This window comes from Parasteatoda tepidariorum, chromosome 1 (assembly GCF_043381705.1).
Source record: "Parasteatoda tepidariorum isolate YZ-2023 chromosome 1, CAS_Ptep_4.0, whole genome shotgun sequence".
Classification (NCBI taxonomy): Eukaryota; Metazoa; Arthropoda; class Arachnida; order Araneae; family Theridiidae; genus Parasteatoda; species Parasteatoda tepidariorum.
The window spans coordinates 80,294,033-80,306,821 of NC_092204.1; positions in this window are offsets into that span (position 1 = coordinate 80,294,033).

The following is a 12,789-nucleotide window of genomic DNA, read 5'->3' on the forward strand; positions in this document are numbered from 1 at the left end:
ATTTATTATAAACGGTTATTATGAATATTGAATACAAATATGTTATTTTTTTTCTATTTATAAGTATAAAATGATGCTAACATTTTTGAAATATCGTACTTCGTGAGCAAAAATTTTCAAAGTGGATTTTTTCGAAAATCTCTCCACAGATTATTTTAATTTTTAGATTTTTATTATCTAGGAACATTGTAAATTCAGAATCTCTTCTAATTTTCTAGGTGTAGGAGAATTTTATTTAATTTTAGTTAAGGCGCACCGTGAATAGATAGCTTCCCATATTGCAGTATTAACTTTTTTATTAAATTTTGATCCTTCGAGGCTTGGTTCTGGAGTTCAAGCTACGCTTAAACAATCTGCCAACCTATACTATGATCTTTACTAGAATTCCTTTTAATACCAAGTTGTAGATCGTGGCAAAAAATGAGTTAATAGAGCTGTAACAGGCCATTTTTATGTTTGTTGAACCTGTGAATAATGTTGTTGATTTCGTCAAAATTAAATGATAATTTTGAAACATCACTTCCATGAAAGCATGTCTTTCATTTTTGTAAGGAAAATGATTTCAAAATATTAACCTTCTAAATTCACCAAAATCTTTTTAATACACTGCGTGTTTACTGAAAATAATAGATACTGTAAAAAAACGTGTTTACTGTAAAAAAAATCTCAAATCTATTATTTTGCATACACAAAAACATTTTCCCACCAATATGATAAAACTGTGATTGTCGCGTACCTAAAAAATGTAATTTATACAAAACATAATGTTTAAAAAGTGCATGTTTATAGTAATAGTATATTGATATTTAATTTAAAGAATCTTAAATAAAGACATGATAGCATGGTTGCATATTTTTCAGTATTTTCCGTGTTTTTGAAATCTTTAAAATTTTGATAAATACAATTACTTATTTAAAATTTTGATAATATATATTTTTGTACTGTATTAGGAATCTAAACTCGGTCCTTTTATTCTTATTAAAATTTTTCTTCATGGAAAACAAGAGTGTTTCTAGTCTGAGCAAATCATTCTTAATATTAAAGACTAATTTAAAATTGTTTCACTTTCTATACGAGCTCAAAATTTTACTAATTAAAAATCTTTGATAGATATTTAATTGAAATGAATATTCATAACTGTTTGCTATTGAAACTTTTGAATTTCCATCGTAAGCTGTTCAAGAAAAATAAATTAATTCAAATGCACATTTTCCTAACATTTAAATTGCCTGAGTACATATGAATTTTTGACTTTTTCTCATAAATCAAAGATAAAAATTATTTTTGAAAGGAGAATATTTATTGGCATCAATTAATTGCAAGTCGTCTTATAATGTTAAGGCAATATTTTTCTTCGGAGTGAATGGTAAATTTTGATTATGGAAGAAAAATTATTAAATTATCTACCACGCTATTCTTTAGAAAAGCACTTTGCTCGTGTAAGGTAATTTATTTCCAAGTTTTCTGATTAAGAATTTGGTTCATGGATTTTTATAAGAAAATATTTTATTTCTTAAAGCAAAAATTACGTCCTGGTTTGATTTTTGAACCTTTCAAAAAATATTTTCAAACGAATAATAATTAGTTGCAAGAATAAACTTAAACCTTCATTTTGGACTAACCATAAATCATTCTTAAAGTTCCCCCCCCCNTTCCAAGTTTTCTGATTAAGAATTTGGTTCATGGATTTTTATAAGAAAATATTTTATTTTTTAAAGCTAAAATTACGTCCTGGTTTGATTTTTGAACCTTCCAAAGAATATTTTCAAACGAATAATAATTAGTTGCTAGAATAAACTTAAACCTTCATTTTGGACTAACCATAAATCATTCTTATAGTTCCCCCCCCAAAAAAAAAATAATAAATAAATAAATATACTCTATGTGATTTTTAATAATCTATCCTAATTATTCAATACGTGATGAAATGAGTAAAGTCCGTCTTTCAATTACCATAAATTCTTTTTCAAAATATGAGACTTGGTTTTACAATTGATTCATTATAGGGTTTATTTTGCTAGAATAAGTCAATTTTGTAGACCATAACATATTTTCATATTAATTAGCCCAAAGTTCTTTTCTTTAATAACATAGTTGGTGATAGGAAGAATGATCATTTTAGTATAGATAACGTTTTACTACGCCTTCTTTAATGCAGAAGTTTTAGAACTGTTTTACAGCAAAAACTGTGACATAATACCTCTCCAATTTCAGTGATGAAAAAAAAATCTAAAAAGTGTGTATTACTTTCAGTTTATACCTTATCACGCGTTTTCAGACATTTTAAAGGTAGTTAAATCTAAACACGAATAAATGTTGAAGTTTGCACCAAACCAAATTCATTTACTCCACTCATGGTTATCAATAGGCCGAAAAATGTGATGAAGTAAATTTTGGAAAATAAAGGTTCAGTGTAGTTTTATTTGAGTTAGTACTGATATAATCCATGGCAGAAGACTCCTAATGCACATAATGAGTGAGTTCACTTAATTATTAACATTATTTAGGAAAATATGAGAATTTTTATTTTGCTATCTATGATGGCTGGCATTGAAGCCTAACTAGGCTTAGCTAAGCCTCCTAGTACTAAAGGGACGGCAAGTTCAGAGTTCATAATCGATTATTTGCCAAGTAATTTCAGTCATCATGTCGAATTGATTCGAAAAACTGATCATATTAACTTTTAAAGCATAAATAATTTTAGTTGCATAATAAAGATTTCTTTGTTTTAATAAGAGGATTTGCAGTCAATTGTATAAAATAATTTCAAAGTATTTAACTTCTATGCATTTCGGTTTTTTTAAGCATAATTCGAATTTATATCAATATACTCTCTGTGCTATGTGTATATTTGATTAACAAACTAATTTTATTTTAAGAAAGAGTAAATTATAAGGTAAGGATTTTTGCTTTTTATTCTATTATAAAAATAATTTTACTCCTATGTGAAAGCATTTGTTGTTCAAAATCTTTTCTGCATTTTTACTTCTATCGGGAACTGCTTTACAAAATAAAAGTTACTCTTTAGCGGAAACTTCTTGTCTATTTTTTTAATAATTCTATTTTTAACCCTTCAAAAATAAGGACCTAAATAAATGCATATTTATATTCTCATATCTACTGCTGTTCCAAAAATATCTGTTGAGAATGATGCTGAATGCGGAAGTTTTAATTGCATCAGCAGTATATTTAAAAAGTAAAATGCAATTAAATATTCTTTAATATGGTAACATGTTATATTACGTAACTATATTAAGTAATTATGTTACATAATTATGTTGCCGACTTAATCTTCTTCCCCTCATTAATATCAGACCTCTAGTTTTGCATTCAAGTAAAGTTTGCCTTTGCGAAAAACACTAAAGTGATAATGCACAAATGTTTGAATCAAATAGATACTACTTCAGTTTCTTATATATATTATTCAGTAGCAGTATATTGCTTTTTTCCCTGAAATTAAAATTTGGTTTTATTTTAAATCGAAAACTTTTTTATTATTTTTCTTACATTATGTTTAAAAAAGTTATCACGTATTTACAAAATAAGTTCTAGTAATCACTTTCGCTACCACACTTTTTTTTTCTTTCTCTTTTCTTTTACTTAAAAGAAAAAGACGTTCTTCTTAAATAATGATAGACATTTGAATTCACTCAACCCATTTCAGTTCCCCTTAAAATTCATTACATTTAATTTTTTAAGAATAAAACACCTTCTTATGGTTCTAGATGTTAAGAAATACTTCAATTTTGTGACAAATATTTTGCTGTTAAAAATACAGTAAAAATGTATTTTACGATAAAACTGCAAATACAATTGAATTATACCGAAAAAATATATTTCAATTGTATTTAACTAAATTGAACGTAAAATAAATGTAAACGTAAATATATTTCAAAATGGATAAAAATCGTAAGCACTTTAAACCAATTTTAAACTTGAACTGGAAACAATACGCATAGATATTTTAAATTCTCTAATCAAAAGTCTAATTATAAGTGTAGAACTATACACAAATAAGGATTATATACTACCATACTATATAAGTATATAGTTTCTATCAGATTTGCTGTTGGTTTATTTTGTTTTTTTCTTGGGCAGTAGGGACAAAATTGCTTGTTGTAATATACCAACAAACGCTGAAACTGCTCCCGCACTGCCTGCATGGTAATATCCTCCCCTGAGGTAATGTCCTTCCCTGTATGTTAGTGCTTGCAATTTAATTTATTATAAATATTTTTCCTTTTTAATACTTAGGTTGCTATTTTCAGTAGTTCTTTGTTATTTAGTTCTTCACTTCATGTTAATGACTGTGTTTTTATTCTGCTGTGCTGACATTTCCAATAATGAATACCGGAATATCAGGTTTTGCAAATTGGTATGGTTTCAAAGCTGTACATTCTACTTAGAAATTTCGGAACTATTTTACTGTTTATTCTATTAAGTTTATTTGAATATCATTTAGATAAGCGTAAAAATAACATAAGAAATAATATCTCACTCGCCTTCATGGAAATGTCATGAGTGTCAAAACTACAAAACTGCAATTTTTATTCATAAACCCTTAATAAATTTTAAATCATTGGTGCTATAGATTTGAATTTAATTTCAATCAATACAGCGTAAAAAATTACCCTGAAATATTGTCTAATTTTCCAAGATAGTATGATATGTCAATTTCTCTTAATTTTTTTTCCTCCACTCTCTTTTCATCTCAATTTGTAAATCCTGCATACCCAAACAGTTTTCCTTATTTTGTAATACCCAAAAAAGAAAGGAGACCACTTACTTAACTAAATAATAAAAATATTTAGAGCTGTAATTACGAACCCAATCCATGTTTTAAATTAGAACTAAATTGACTGGATTAACTGAATGAATAGTAATCCTTCCATTGTTACTCGAACTAAATACGTAATTTTATTACCATGATTTACAAAGACATTCTTTGCGAAATGCCTAGTTTTTTTAATTAATCTCTGGAGTGCTATCCATTCTTAAATCTTAAGTAAAGATTCATTCATGATTATTGCTACTTAATATACAAGCACATAAAATTAATTATTTCGCGTAATAAATTTTCGTAATGTTAATATTCGAAAAGAAATACTTTTCCTAATTTGTTATTATTACATCTGTATTATCTTTAAAGTATTATGGAAGAATAATAATAAATCTGTATTAGGAATATTTTAAAATTTTAAGTTATCTACTGACTTCAAACTTAACTTCATATTATCTAGCTATAGTAGTCAGATATTTAAACTACATAAACAAATTTATATGTATTTATATATATATACAGTTGACAAAAAAAGTATTAGCACACTAAGCTAATTTAAAATTCTTGCAAGATAAAATAACCAAATTAATTCAAACTAGGATTTTCTTTACCTTTATTATAGTAAAAACAAAAGTAAGTGAAAATAAAAAGCACACTTGCTTTCACAGAATTTAAAACAAAAAAACATTATTATATTTTTGCAAAAAAAGTATTAGCACACTTAGTGAAACAAATAAGAACATTTTTCATTATCGGTGATTTGCTTTTTAATATCTAGTATGCAATCCATTGGCCTTAATGACTGCTTCTAATCTTCGTGGCATAGATTCTACTAACTTTTTGGTAATATCTGAGGAAATATTATTCCAGGAATGAATCAATGTAGATTCTAAAGAATCTCTTCCCGTAATGTGGTTATTCCTTACTTCTTGATCTAGATGGTGCCAAAGATGTTCGATCGGGTTCAGATCAGGAGATTGGNAGTGTTTTACTGATGAGGATAAAAAGGTCAATAAACAAATTTTGTGTTAGAAAAACGGTGATACTGAAAAGAAAGTACTATGTACACGATAAACAATAACCAATACTTGTGTGTTCTGAAATTATACAGCATTAGGTGCTGGTAACTTTGGTGTTACTATTGATAAAGTGGAAAACAATTTTACTAAGTAAAATCCAATAATAAGAATAAATATTTTCATAATAAATAAAATTCCTTCATTTGTAGCTCAACATTGGTGAAAAACAGAAAATTGTTAAAACATATTTTCTGAATCCTAAGCGGAAGGAAAGTGAGCTAAGTGCATAGTATTTGAAAGAGCTAAGTATTATACTTTTTTATTGATTTTATTAAGAAAAGAAAAAAGAAATTGTGTCATAAAATGGGACTCTCTATTTAATTTAAGTAGAATTACAGAGATAGATTGTATTCAAGGAGAAACAACGGGATTGTGAGTGTGATCATAACATAATGTTAAAGATAATAATATAACGTTAGATATAATATGTTCGCCTTTTCTGATATATCATGGTTTGATTTAGACATCGAGAAATTTTGTATATTTTTTACTATCGAAGAAAATAAAATGTGGATTATAGTGTACAGTATATATATATATATATATATATGGCAGCATATTCGGTAAAATATGCAGGCTTATTTGTTATATTGTATGTCTTATCATTTATCATTATTGTTAACTATATGTCCTATAGTTTATTGACATATTATTAATAAAGTTTTTTTTTTCTTCTTTTAAATGTATTCTATACATTCGTTACACATGGCATTGAAATTGTGGGTATCTGTCTACCAAAGTTGGTGCCACTTAAGTCATGTGTAAAGGCGTTTGATATATTATTGCCTTATAAAAATATAAAACGAGAAACTTGCATCATAAATCTATAAACAAAACTAATTTTTAAATTTTTCTTACATCAATGTACTTTTATGGACATAATTTTTTTTTATCATAATAGCATTTTGAACTTCATGGGGGGAAAAAGTACTATGACAACAGCAAACTGCGTTATCAATTACCCTACAATGAATTCATATAAGCAGATGATGTTGATTTAAAACACTTAAAATAGTTTTAAACAAGAAAAAATAATTATTCTTTTGCTTTTTTAAAATTTATAACATTTTTTTGCAGTTTGATTTGGCCTTCAAGGACATTATGTTTTATGCATGCATATTCAATAAATATCAAATGAGGTTCTTTTTTATTTATGTTAATTAGGTCTTGTGAAAGCGTCATGTATCAGGCAAGATTTCTTTTCAAATATATTTTAATTTAGGAATTTCTACTTCAGGAATGGATTTGAATCTTTTGCTGATGCCCTTAAACGTTTCAAAATAGTTAGGAGTTTATTAATTATAACAGATTAAATTTTTAAACTCCAGTTTACATACATTTGGATATTTTACAACCATTATTAATCACTATTTTTTATTCGTAATATTCGTTTACTATCATAGTTTTCGTATAATATAATCATCATTTAATATTAAAGCAACCAATGATCCATTATAATCAGTAAGAAGTCAGGTAGTAACGAGTTGTTTATGGCCAAAAATTTGGTCACAAGAAGCTAGATTGTTAACCACTCCTACAAATTATCAGCAGAACAAGTGCTGCTAAGGAATACGATTCACAGTTTTGATTACAACTTTCACAGTTTTGATTTCAACATTGAAGGAACGTAAAAGTTAGTAACGTTTGTCTCCTTTGCATCAGTTGTGAATAAAAAGTTGTCAATATTAAGTTCCAACCCTCTTAAGTTAACGTAGGTCGAATAATTAGCAAATATTTAGTAAGACTGTTTGTGGCATTACCGAAATTTATGAGCAAATGTATTCTATGCTAATCAGGAAAAATTTCAAATTTTAAAAACCCCAACTAAATCAGCTTTTTTTAAACTATTATTTTATTCGTTTATTAACACTAATTTTATATTATGCTGAGCTCCTTGCAGAAGTTTTAATACTATGTATAGAGTTTTGCATGACGGCTGTAATCATAAAAATATTTTTTTTTAATAATAAAAGTACGATCATTGATTCATTATAAAAAAAGCAACAGTTTATGCAAACTTCTCATATACAGTATTAAATAATACTGCCACGTAAAGAATGAAATAAAAAGTTAAATTTACGCTAAAAGATATTTTTTTCATATTTTTGTTGACAGCTTTTAATAGTACACAACGAAAAAGAATGTGGTAAAATTACCGTGCTGATGGTAATGGCATTGTTGTTAAAGCAAACATTCCTCTCAATAAAATCAAAAAATACTGTACTTAAACCACGCATTATGTGAGAAATACAAAATTGAAAAATCAATTCAATCTTGTAAATAATTTTTAAGTCGTGCTCTAAGGTATAATGGCAAAATCACCAATTTTTAAAACATTTACCAAATTTTATCGCATGATATCAAAACATTTTATTATTCATTTTAGCAAAATCATTACCACATTAGTTAAAATTATCGAGATTTTTTTGTGTTCCTATTCTTAACGGTAAATTTTACCATATTCCGGTAATTTTTATCTTACTTTTTTATCACTGTAGAATTGTTCTTAGTAATAGTAATAGAACGCAGGCCCAAATATTCTAAGCAAAAGATTGATAGAGACTATTGATGATAAGATTATCTTGATGAAATAATTGCTTCTTTAAAAATGCACGCAGTTGCTTTTATAATTTTTTAATTAAAGTAATTTTTGAATTACTTAATAACAATTGTCAAATTTTGGCGTGCAAATCAATTACTTAAAAAAACATCAAGCTTCCTGGGCCCTTTTTGCAAAAAAAGCCTGATAAAACACAGCAGTAAATTGTGTGTTTATCTAATAACGGATAGTCACTTTATTTATAATTATTTATAAACTCTTGATAATAAAAAATGAGACGGAGAAAAACATTTTAAAATGTATCTGATAGCAGTCGTTTAAAAAAATTATCCCAATCACCTTGAAACATTTTTCAACAAAGTAGTAAAGTGCAAATGGTAATAAAAAAAGTGGGAAAATATATTTTTCATTTTTACTCACTTCGCTTCCTTATCTCAATTCTCGAGATTTTTTAAAAGAGTTCAGATATGAATGATTTATTCTCGACGGTTTCACATTGGCTGCATTCCAAATCTTGAACTGAAGTTTAATGGGTTTCATAATAATGAAAATGGTTCATCACGATAATGGTAAATTTTGACTATTCTGTTTGGAGTGCGGAATTTCTTAATTTATGTAACGAATTTTTATGCATGACGAAAATTCATTTATTGCATCCGGTATTCAATTAAAATAATATTTTAAGAATGCAATGCAATTTTACAAACTTTAAAAAGAAAACTCTAAAAAAGTGATTGAATTTATTATTCCAGTAATAAGAATATAGATTATATGTAAAAGCTCCTAAATTGAAATCTACTTATATGTTTTCTTTCTTTTTTATTTTCAATATATTTTTCTTATTTTTATTTGAAATAAGAAAACTAGAAGGTGTCATTACTAAATACTTAAGTAGTTACATTGCAAAAAAAATAAATCCAGATTACATTTAGGTAAAAAGTACCAGCCGATACTTTTTACCATAAAAAGCATAACTTGCATGCTCTAAGTTGTACTCCGTGGTGGGTTTTGCCGCTGATAGTGGAAGATAGTTAATTTTTTTATGGCTGAAATTCTCGAAGGCCCATCAACCAAGGTCTTATAGTCGCGAGTCATATTACAATTGAGAAAGGTGCTGAAATAATAAATACTCAACACTTAATAGTACCATTCAATACTGCTCAATTACCTACTGATATCAAAGCTGGCTATCGCACCTGCAAAATCATTCTTTATATTCCAAATCCAATACGCTGCTTTAAGTGCCGAAAATTTGGTAATTCAACAAGTAACTGTCGATGAAAAAACACTTGCTCACGCAGTAGTAAACCTGACCACACTTTTAAAACATGTAACCTTCCAGAAAAATGCGTCAACTGTACTGAGCAACATTCTATTAATTCCCGAAATTACCAAAAATGGAAACAAGAAAAACAAGTATTAAACGTAAAAGTAACTCAGAATCTAATCTATTGTGAAGTCATAGCTGAGCTGTTAGGCTCCCAACCAAAGCCTAACGTTTCATATGCAGCAGTTGCCAAAAAATCATCAAAGTCTAGAAATCCAGAAGGTTTGGGAAATAGAATAATTCGGAGGTAAATAAATGGAATATATTGCGACGAGAACATTACTATGTATCTGAATATCCTGTAATGAGGTTGTCAATGGGAGGATGAATAAATGTCGTTTAAATCGTTATTAGTCGCTATTAGTCGTATCGCTATTAGTCGCTATTAGTCGTTAAAATCGCGACACCAACATTTGGTCGGTTGCGGTTATCACATTTGTTAAGGAAACACTATTAATTGCGTAAGTGAACTGGTAAAACTTTTCGAATGGTTATAAAAGTATTTCTAGGAATAAAATGCATGTAGGTTGATAACGAAAACCTACATCTCTGATATCAGTTAATTTATTGCGAATACCACGACAATTCCACGAAATTAGCATTATGACCATTATGCCATGGTTTGTCAGGTTTGTATGATCTCTTAACTTAACAGAGGACAGTCCAAAAAGCTCCATTTATATTTAGATAAATCTATAGACACTTCATAGTTCTTTTTCAGTTTCTGCAAGGCCAGAAGCTGAATTCGCTTACTGGAGAAACTTCATATGTATTCTTTTTCTTAGTTTGTTTTGGGTGTTGAGGGATTGGTTGCGACTTTATATGGTTGCGCTGTTGCTTCTTGGGGAATTTATAGTTTTTATCTGTTTTAGCTGCTTTAGGAGGGGGAGAAGTAGGTGAAGGCGATATGCGTGGTGATGTAGATGATGTTGCATGATTCGAAACATTAGGTTTTGATACTCTAAAATGAAAAGCAGGCTGTTTGGTAGATGTTATAGAGAAAGGAGTATCAGTGCACGTGCTGGCCGAGCAATGTGTTTCCATTGTAGCCTCAGAATATGATACGCCCGAACGGGGACTTCAAGCGGTAACCATTCGCTATGCTTTATTAAAAGTAGGGATTTTCAAAACTTTAATGGACTGTATATCCATTCTCATGAGACCATTTTAGACAATTATTGGAGCAGACAGCATGATCACCATTGCAATCGATACAAAAGGGCAGTAACTCACAGTAAGAATCAACACGGCCACGATCATAGCAGTGGACAGAGATGGATGCACTTCTGAATGCCCAAACCCTTGATATTGGGAGCATCTCAAAGGATTTGGCACATATGGTCTAACCGGACATATACCGGTCTGTACCAGACATGCTTGACTTCAGATTTTAATTACGAAGCAGCGAAAGTAAGAAGGGCACGTTTCGTAGGAACGAGTTAATCATTTTGCTGAATCTTAAGACTAATTTACGACAATAACATGCTTGCTCAATTGATCTATAATCATTTCTTCAGTATCATCGATAAGGTCGGATTGTGATATTGAACCTCGAAAGGTGTTCAGAGTTTTATGAGGTTTGCCGTAAATAGAAAATGAACTTTTTCATTTCAGTACTGGTTGATAGTATAGTAGCTTTTTTCCAGATGATTCTTGAACTATGTGGTCACCTGAGTGTAACTTTCAAACTGAAGCTACTTCTCCTAGAATAGAAGGAAGAGCTTCATGTATTGACAATGGTGATATTTTTCTATAGGTACAGGGGAATACCGAAATGCTATATTAAAATAACGAGTGTATTCACACAGTGCAAAAGATGCTTCGTTGTTCTTGTTTGGGTGTACCTAACTGAACACCTGCATATTTATAACCAAAGGAAAATAAACCTACTTCCACTTCTAGCTGCACTACCCATCACGGAGTCCGACTAACGGATGCAAGTAAGAGATAGGAATCTATTTCTTAAAACCGATGCTGACCAATAGCTATACACTCGAAAGTCACCCCTGAAGCAGCCTCCACCCTTATCGAGGTGCAAATTAAGTGACACCGGGATAGACTCTTGTCAACAAATGACGCTCGTGATGAGCCGATTGACGTATATAGTCTAATATAAAATTCGCGTGTTGGGGTACCAGGATGCCTCTCAATTAAATAATTAAAAAAAATCAAATCCCCTTTTCAAGGGACACGAGTCTTTACGTACGATGGACATATGGGTGGTATCTTCCCATCATATTTCGATACAGCAGGATTGAAGTCGAACAGAAACGGAAAGTCATCAACTATAAACTTGGCAACCACGACAAGGGGGGTAGAGAAAAGGGAAAATCGGAGTAATGGAAGAGGAAAACGAAAGGTGGACAGATTATTAGGGTACCATAGAGTCGTGACTCCTAGATTTTAGCTAAAGATGGTAAACCCCTTCAGAGGTCAAATCAATGAGAACAGTTTGCCAACAATGTGAAAGTTGCTTATTTTGAGTGATAAACACATTTCTACAATAATGCCATAGGTCACAAAGGAGCAAGTGTTATCCTCCATGGCACCACTGGGTGTTGTAGAAATGCTTTGCTTTTGTTCGTAAAAAAATTGTGTAAAAATTATAATCATGAATTCATCCTTCGTCATTCGCCTATTTTCTTTATTTTTCAAATATTTTTCGCTACTTAGTTACTAGTTTAAATATTCTTTTCGTCTGTTTCTCCCTGTCTACTAGCAGAATCTGAAGTTTTTGCGTGAACAAAAAAAACGCACATCTACTTTTGAGTGAGATTTCAATTACGTTCTATTACTTCAATTACGTTGTCTAAAATTTCTCCTGCGGTACAATCATAATGTATTCTTGATTATTTTACAGATAAATCTGTAAAATTTGTAAAATGTTGTTGCGATTTCTAAAATCATAATCAATCAGAATTGCTTCAAAATAATCCCAGAAAAAGGATCGTATAATTATAAAAGGAGATCATTTTTCCAACATGATTCAAAGTTTCTTTGTTGAATTTATGATTCAGGCATTGCTGTAGGTTCTTTATTGAAC